Raw genomic sequence first — 9,760 nt, forward strand, 5'->3', positions numbered from 1 at the left:
GATTACTGTTAAGTACCTTTAGGAATTCAGCTGGGATGTGTGATCCTCAGTTTCCACAATATGCTATTTTTTAACACAGTATCTTACACAGAGTAAATACTTAATCAATTGTTTGTTGAGCTCATTTCCAGGCTGTGATCACTGTTGAGTCAGTCAAGAATTTCTACACTAAAAACTGTGGTATTGTCTAGAATAACAAACGTTGAGATGACTAGTTTTTCTTCCACTTACAATAACCTTGTGTTCATATATCTTCTTGCACAGTTTCCCTCAGAAATTTTTTTTTGAGGAGGTGTCAATCTTCTAGTACCTCTCGCAGAAACTATAATATCTATTGATGAGGCCTATGGGGACTTCAGCTGAACCTTCCATTGATAGGGTCTGTTTCCCAAAGACTAAAACAGAGCTTTTTCCCAGTAAGCATATGGAGAGAGAATAACATTTGCAGGCTGTGGTGTGAGTTTTTCCTCTTTGGCATCACAGAAGGACATCAACTTCATTTTGTAATTCACCAGCATAAGCAGGAAAGGACTGAGAGCAGAGAAGCCTGAAGAGAGGGCTGTGAGGACAGCTGGAAAAAGGGCACAGACTGCCAAGTCTTTCAAGAAATAGACTAAGACAAAATGAGAAATCCAAAGTGGAGCGATCAGCCACATTAATAAAATACTAAACTTGGCCCCTCTTAGGATTTCAATTTCTGAATCACCATCTCTAATCCAGATGTCACCATATGTCATCTTTCTTTCTGAAAGCAGAAAAGACATCCAGAAACAAAGACTAAGATGGCTAAAGGAAGACTGTCAATCAGAACCCCAAATACTTTCCCATAGTAAAACTCTACTTGCTTGTTTCCAAAGTCAATTAGGCAATCCACGTGAATCCTGTTAGTAGACAAGGGGTCTGTATCATTTCCTGCATTCAGGTATTCTGATTTTCTAGTATAAGGAGAAGCTGGGAGGTACAGTGCCACACCAGCCATCCAAAGTGAAGAAACCACCTTCAAGGAATGCTTCTGATGGTCTGGGTTTGGAGGCTCACTCAAGGGCTGGACAGTCTGGTAAAGCTTCTGGTGGTAGAGCAATGCAAAGTGTAACATGAACTAGATGGCCAGGAAGTCGTCAGGGCTGCCATGAAGTGTAGAACTTTGCAGCCAGCTGAATCCGACATGAAACCAGAAGAATAAACTATTTTTATGACATTCACCACCAAGTTTTTAATGAGGTGGACAAATATAAGACTGAAAATCAGAAGAAAGGATGTCTCTAAACGCCCAGTCATACATTTCCTTGTAGAATAAAAATAAACACGTTTCCAACAAAGCTCACAAGGATTAGAAGGGTGCAAGCAATGATCTCAAGCACATCTGCAGAGGGCTTCATGGTAAATGGCAAATCAGTGAGCTCAGACGTCTTCTTCTTCAGTTTGAGTCATTAGGCACTTGAAAAACTTTTAAGAAGTCTTTAGTGAGAAGACCTGGGTTTTTCTAATTCACTACGTTGACACAACCCTCACCCTAAGAGTTTGGAGATGGGCTGTAACAGAATTCTACTTGCTCCAGCGCTGAGCTGCTGGAAACAAAACAGCTTCTCAAGAGGATTCTGTTTTATCATCTCAAGAGGATTAACTATAACGAGAAAGTGCTAGGTATCATCACTTCATTAAAAGTTCTCAGAAATGTATTTATAGCACTGTAATGAGGGAGAGAACAAAATTAAATTTGTGACAGCAAAAGAAAGGTAGCCAGAGGCTGAAATGACCCTCTCCACTCATAAAAAATATTAAAGAAGTGAGGGTGTCTGAATAACCATGAAGATTTCCAAATAACAAAATTACATATTTTGTTATTATATATGACATTATTTGATGTCAAAATTATATATATATATATATTTGTGTGTGTGTGTGTATGTGTGTGTGTGTGTGTGTGTGTGTGTGTAGTATGCGGGCCTCTCACTGTTGTGGCCTCTCCCGTTGCGGAGCACAGGCTCCAGATGCTCAGGCTCAGCGGCCATGGCCCATGGGCCTAGCTGATCCGCGGCATGTGGGATCCTCCCGGACCGGGGCACGAACCCGTGTCCCCTGCATCGGCAGGCGGACTCTCAACCACTGTGCCACCAAGGAAGCCCTCAAAATTATATATTTTGACATTAATAACATGATAGAGATTTATGAAGTATAGCAGTTTTCTAATTCCTCTACCATTTTTGCAAAGCAGATATACTATGACCTGTTCTGATGATCTCTTGGGGTTGTTAGGATTACAAAAGAGAGGATAGAAAATACTGTGCTGCCACAGGGAAGGGAATAAAGAAGACAGGGAGGGAGAGAGGGAGGAAGGAAAGAAGGAAGGAAGGAAGGAAGGAAGCAAGGGAGGGAAAAGGGAAGGGAGGAAGGAAGACATTTTTATAAACATGGGCATTAAATCCAAGACCAAATCTTTAAACTACTGGTTAAAGAAACAGTCTGATAATTTGGAAGTCATTAGGGAGACCCCACCCAACCGCCAACTGGGCACAAGAGGCTAGGAAAAGATTTCTGTCCTAAGTATGACTGCAGAGTACAGAGTAAGGACAGAAAAACGTCATTGAAACACGCTGCTCAAGTAATCGCTTTCTGGATGAATTCTGTTGCCCATTCTGAAGACGAACAATTTTCCCTCTATTCTAGTTGCTTGTAAGTTTCTCTGTCAATCATCGTATCCTGTACTGTCACAACACATGCTTCACTCTGACCCAGTGGTGCTCTGGAGCCAGCTTGCTCTGACTTGAGCAACTGTGCACATCTCTTCCCAACTCTGTGCTCAGTGACTGCACGTTGGAAGCTTGAAATTGGGTATGCTGAGAGTACTTATACCATGGAAATTAGCAAACACTGCACCTCAGGGCTTTTGGTGGGGGAAGAGTTGTTTTAATTGGACAATACTGGCCTGACCAAAAAATACAGATTAGAGTGATAAGAAATTAGCTGGTATTTTACCTACATAAGGATGAGATCAGTATTACGTACCCACCAACCCTTTTAATAAGGGTATGTGTAAGAGGTTTACAGCAGTGTAAACAAGTAGGATAGCTGGACCTTGTAATTCCACTGAGGGGAGGTGGAGTTTGGGGGCTGACACTTCCTATTAAACCCCCTATCCCCAGTTGCCTCTTAAGACAGGTAGCCAACTCAGAGTCCCCACACCACATTTTTCTTCCCTAAGAAACATCCATTACCTCACTGTCAACTGCAGTCAGTCAAACAGGCACCCTTGAGTTTATACTAATAACAGTAATAATAATACAGTGATAACACAATAATAATGCTCATAGTGGTTACTGTTTAACACCAGTTTGAACCAGACATTGTGTTGGTGTTTTGCTTTAATAAATGTAACCTCATTTAATCCTTAATATCATTTTTATGTCACTGATGAGAAAACAAGACCAGAGACAAAAGTAAATTGCTCAAAGCTGCTAAGTAATGGAGACAGGAATCAAAGCCAGGTATGAGTGATTCTGAAACTGCTGCCTCTCCACGCTGTGGAGATTGTGGATTTTCTGCTGACTGTTCTCGATCTTTCCCTAATCATTTGCAATTGGTACACCCAATTGTATAGGCTATAGAGCCTATAATATGCTCCTCTTGAGAAGAGTTTTCTCGGGTTTATAATACACAAGTCATGCAGATTTTTGGATAGCAATTAGTCTTCTCCATGTTCCTTCAATAATAATACCCATTATGGGCATTTACACTTCTGCATCTCAGAAAGATCTTTAAACATTCTGTACACCAGTTCAAGATGCCTTACTCGAAACAGAAAAGGGCTGTTCCCAGCAGTAGTGAGACCCCCATTCCTGACTATGTTTAAGCAGAGGCACAGTGACTGCCTGGAGTGAGTGTGTAGATGAGTGAAACACAACCCTAAATAGCAGACAACATACAGCCCACCTTAATGTGAGATTTAATTCGGGGTAATGAATTAAGAAATTATGTGATGCTATTTCTTAAACATGCCCTAATAGTAACAATTTGTGGCAAATACTACTGACTTAGAGCTGACGGCTAAGGGTAAAAAACGTTTTTTAAACTTCCCTCTCTAAAGGCTTACATAAACGTTTGTTTTTCAAAGGATTAGAAAACATGTAATATGTTCCTTTGCATTAGAGCAAAAGTGTAAAACATAAATGTCACTGTTTTCCTTCAGGGTTATTTATATACTAGAAAAATAGCACACATTAAAATATAAGGGGAGTAAAATTAATTTTTCTGAATGTTGGCTTGACTGATGGATAGTACTTTTGTTAACTAAGGCACAGTATGGCTAAAGAGGAACCTTCATAAGACTGCCTCAACTGGTTGTCTACTGAGAACCTATCTTGTGCTCAGCACAGCACTGGACTCCAAGGATGATGTGCAGGAGTGGAAGCCACTGTCCCTGCTTTCAGGAGGCATGTGGTCTAGTTGTAAGAACACAGAGATGCATAATACATATGTTATATATATTATATTATGTAACATGTATGTATATATCATTTCTTATAAGATATATTTAAATAAATTATTTACTAATAATCAATAAATCATGAAGAATACAATGTAATGTAATAAACCGTATGGTCACGAGTACAAGAATAAAACGCTCAGAGAAGAGAGGGACCCATGTGGGCAGGACTATTTTTAATCTCCAGTTCACAGGAAAGGAAACTGAAGCTTGGAGAAGTTAAGCCACTTGCCCTAACCCGCAGGAAGAGGTGGCACTGAACCCAGACCTCTTGCTTTCGACAACTCTTTTTGAAAGGGAAAGGCAAGGGGGAAAGTGAAGCTGACGGACTTGTGAAGCAGCGGTGCTAAGAAACCTGGATGCCGACTCCGAGGCTCCCCAAGAAGGGCAGTGCTGAGCTCCCGATGGCAGAAAGCTCATTTCTGAGAGGCACAAACACGGCCCAGGGCAGGGGGACCCAGGAAGCCCTCCTGCGTCCTCTTCCTCCAAGGACTGCATCCTCCCCCAAGGAAGGTAACTGTCACGTGTACGCTTCAAGAAGGAAAGAAAAAATTCTTCCTTTGGAAACTAAACTTTGGTTCTGCCAATCCAACTTCACTGGGGTCATTTGAGAACTGAGGCGTTCAAAGGTTCTCTATGGCTTCCATTTACTTTGGCATAAGATGTAACAGAAAAAGAACTAAGGGAGAATTTATATGGCCCAGGCTGTTTTCCAAATCGCAAACAGCTCAAGTTATTTAGAATTTACTTGAACTCACAATCACAAGTAAAGTGGTACAGATGTAAATGCTTTCCGTGTGGCTTAAGGCAATCTAGGTTTCCTCAAGTGCACGTGTGCAGTTCTAATAGTAAAGATTTGGATACGAAATCTCAAAGCACTTCGGGTTCCTCTTGATTAGAGGCTGCTGTTACTTTATGCAACTGTTGGGTCGGAGGAGAAGAAATAAAACACACTGCCTTCCTTTGGGCATTAAGTTCTCACAGTAGCGCTAAGATAAACAAATCTTGTAGGCTGAGGGAAGAGCATTTACTCCTTTAAATTGAGTATGTAATATAAATAAATGTCTTTTAAGAAGAGATGCTTGAAACTTGATTCTAAGTCTGAATCTACATGAGGGCACTAGTTTATTTTAATGATCAGTATAGCGCGTATTGGGGAGGGCACGCCTTCTGGAGAGCAGCGCGGCTGTAACCAAGCAGGATAATTCACTAAGTCACAGAAAGATGCTGCTTGAAATTGTCTGATTTGTTCACTGGCCAGGAACAAACTTGTATTTGCATTTTTCTATATAACAAAATGGAGGGAATTACCAAATCTTTTCTCTTGTAATCAATGGCTGCCTGAAGGTTTTTTTCAATTCTCTCTTAAGGCAGTGATTTTGTGACTGGCCTGGGTAGGACTGAAAACCCCCTAGCTCCAAATTAGAAGTGAATAGAGAGGAATTTCAGGCTGGCTGGGGCCAGAGCAATTAAACGGTAATTGCCTTTTAGATATACTAATGTTGCTAATTATATTAGTGTGCTGAGTGCTGGGAAATGTGGATAAGAGCTCCAGGCCACTCTGGTGGGGAAAGGGAGCTAAGATTGATTAAGCCTGGCACTGAGCTGGACCCTTTACATACACATTCTCTCCTGAAATCCTCACAGTAAGCTATGGGGAATTATTAGCTTCAATAAAGCTGAGTAACTTGCCCACTGGTTCCAGTCATACGTGACTGAATCAGGAGGCCCACCAGGGTTATGTGGCTCCAAAGAGCAGTGGGTTGGCAGGGCCTTGAGCAAGAATGGGGAGAAATACTGGATTCAAAACTGGAAAAAATGTGGTAGCAGAGAAAGCTGAGAGAATCTGACAACGAGGTCATGAAGAAAAAGTCTGCAAGTATGAGGGCCCTGGTGGTGTCTTTCCTTGCTGTATGTGGAAAGGAAGGGCGCAGAATGGGGTAGCTTTGTTGGCAGAATTTGGGGAAGCCTGTCCATTAGAATACAGGAGGGCAGAAGGGGAAGATCTGCCACTGGAAGAAGAAGAGTGGCTCCCCAGATGTCTGAGGCTGAAAGGCTGGGGAACCAGGAAGTAAAGTAGAGGGCAGTACCTATACATGACACTCTCTAGGCCAATCTATGAGAATGACAAAGTCTGTCCCTAGGAACCCGAAGCCAGAAGACCTGGGTTAAATCATGTATGGATTGTGAAAGGTTTGTGAGGTCATATCTGCTCTGAGCCTCAGATTCCTAATAAGGGGTTTCCCAGAGACAATGAAATATATATAGCCATGTGTGTACGTGTGTGTGTGTGTGTGTGTGTGTGTATAAACAAGCACACACGTATGTACACACATATATGTTTGTATGCATGTATATGTTTATGTTTATACACTCACAGTGAGGTGTATGTAAGGTGTGTGTAACAAGGTGATCACAGGTCAAATGAAATCATGAACCCAGTCAGAAGGCTGCAAAGTGTTATATAACTGCTAGTTTTCTGTGACTGGTTCCTAAAATCGTAAGACAGTCATAGAGGTGTTTTCTACTTGCAACTGGAAGGTGCTACGTGGCTCTTTGCCAAAGGCTGGAATTCTAAATGCACCATCTTTGCAGCACAAGCTCAGTTCCTCGGCAGGCAGTTGTGGAAAATTCCCCCCGCCTTCTCCAGGCCTGACTCCAGCCCTGAGCCCCTTGGTCTCCATCTCTACTCTATCCTCTAAAGATTAAACCCATCTCTGGCTTTTTGCACCTGACCACACACATCCTCAAGTCTCACCAACCCTACAAATAAAACCCATCCCAGCTTTGGATTCCATCCCATCTTTTCTCTCCTTCTACCCAAACATCTCAAGAGGGACATCTACATACATTCACTGTTGCCACTTTCATGTCTCCTTTTACTTCTTAACCCACCACAATTTTCTACTTCTTTATCCTTTGAAAATTATTTAGAAGAAGATCAGCTCCTACCACTAAATCCAATAATACCTGGACCTGTCCGACATTCTTTCTCCGTTTCCTTTAAGAGTCTAATTTTTTCCTCCTTATAGGTCAAACAAAGGTCTTGGTGCACTGCTCTTCCCACTCAACCACTGACCCCTGCACAGGGGTCACCTGTACAGGTATCCACCTGTTCCTTGATATCACTACCTGGATGCCCGCAGGGTCCCCAACTCAAACTTGACCTTACTTGGCTCCACCATCATTCTCCACTCGCCTGAGGTTAGAGCCTTGGGTGTTATTCCTGAGCCTTCCCTCTCCCTCATCCCCTCTCCCTCGCCTGCACATTCAAACATCCCATCAAGTAAAATTTTATCCTTTCCATCCTTCTTACCATTTTTTAACTTACAGCTTCCCATTGTTTCTTGCTTGAATCAATTTCAGAAGGACAAAACTAAAGGCAGGGAAACTGGTACAGTTTGGCTTCTTCAAAATCATTCTCTGAGTCTACACAACTTGTAACACAAAAATGGCCTTGACACTTTCCTACTGACAATGCTTTGGTGCTTTCCAAAGCCCACAGGGCAGAGAGCCAGTTCCCCCACCAGGCACCTGAAGGCCCTCATGGGGTGTGCCTGCCTACTGTTCAGCTCCTCCGGATGTCTGACTCACACCGGAAACTGACATGACACTGGCATCCTGTGCACACTCCATGCTGTTCCTTGTCCCGGGTTTCAGCTTAGGCTGCTGTCTCTGTGTACACCCTTTTCCTCTCATGACCACCACCCCAAACCATCCAAACCCCTACCTTTGGCTATTCATTTACCAATCATTGGTGCAATCACTTGCCTATTTACTATAGATCCACTCTCTCAGGTAACTAGACTTCCTAAGCACCGTTGCCAGCTGACTGGCTTCCTGGTAGGTCCTGCTAAGGGCAGATTTGGGCAGAAGATTAGAGGGCAGCTCTCTCTCTCTCTCTCTCCCCCTTTCTCTTTCTCACACACACACACCCTTGCCCTGCTACAGGCGGTGTCTCCTGCATATCATCAGCTCCCACAAGGCAGCACCACTAGCATCATTCTTATTATTCTCAATTGTGCTAGAAGACCCTAATTTGTGGGTGGTAATGGACCTCTTTCCTTTATCCTCTCAGCCCTTGGGGTGGTAGTGGCATTCCTACTTTTGCTAATCTCAGGATTGCCTTATCGTGCTTAGTCTGGTGTCTCAACTCTTCCAGCACCAGAGTGACTAGTGCCCTATTTTAATTTCCCTCTGTTTGAAGTACCTATAGTGGTTTCTGTTTATTCTGACTTGACCCTGACTAGTTCACTCTGTTTACTCTTTAAGCTTATTCTTTAAAGACTCAACTGAGGCGTTACTTAGGAAGTAACTCCTAAGGAAGCATTCAAACCTACACCTGACTTTGAGTTTAGATTATTTCCCGCCCCTTCCTTCTCTGCAAAATTCCTGAGCAAATTACATTCAGTGTACACAGCATAACTTAATATTATTATCTGCTCACACATCTGCCTCCCCCATGATAAGATCCTTTGCCTTGTTCACCATAATCCACAGTGCTCAGCAGAGTTTGGCATATGGAAGGCACTCAAAAATTTGTTGAATGAATGAAAAAGCTCACTGAATGAAACAAGAGAACCAAACAAAGATTTTTTATAAGAAGTTAACTTCAGCTTAGCCACTAAAGGTATCCAAATTTTTTCACACTGGTCCTGTAGAAAAGTCTTACCACAAAACAAATCATACTTTTATATTTTAAAATAAATATAGGACATACTGCATTTGGGGGAATGATGTGTATCATAAAATCAAAGTCATAACTCCAAAAAATTTAGGGTTCATAGTTCCAAAAAGTTCAGACAGGGAATTGGGGAAAGTAAGAAAAAGATGGACATCTGACAACATGAACACTCCAAACAAGACTGACCAAGGGTCAGGGAGGGCAACAAAGCAGGCAGGAACCCAAAGGGGAAAAACCCCGCCACTAATACAAATGACAGGTTCTTCTGAGATTGATTTTATGTTCAAACTGATTTCATGTTCAAACTCTAGCCTTACCCAAATGTCTTATATGTACCTCTTTTTACTACTATTCTCCTCTGTGTTTCCTTTCACTAGAGAGAGCCATTGAAGGCTACTATTTAAAAAATTATTGAATAGAAGGGAACTTCCTCAACTAGAGAATATTTACAAAATCTTATAGCTAGTACCATAATTAAGGGTGAGAAACTCAAAGCCTTCCCACTAAGATCAAGAACAAGGAAAGGATGTCCCCTCTCACTGCTCATTTTCAACACTGTACTGGAAGTCTTAGATAATGCAATTAGACAAAAG

The 9,760-nt window shown here is 42.1% G+C and overlaps 1 pseudogene across 1 annotated transcript; it reads right to left on the reverse strand.

The window, feature by feature from the left end:
• Positions 1-395: 395 nt before the first annotated feature.
• Positions 396-1,379, reverse strand: LOC307051245 (annotated as a pseudogene). Its single transcript has one exon. The product of its transcript is annotated as an uncharacterized misc_RNA (transcript).
• Between the last annotated feature and the right edge of the window lie 8,381 nt (positions 1,380-9,760).

This window comes from Hyperoodon ampullatus (assembly GCF_949752795.1).
Source record: "Hyperoodon ampullatus genome assembly, chromosome: 4".
Classification (NCBI taxonomy): domain Eukaryota; kingdom Metazoa; phylum Chordata; class Mammalia; order Artiodactyla; family Ziphiidae; genus Hyperoodon; species Hyperoodon ampullatus.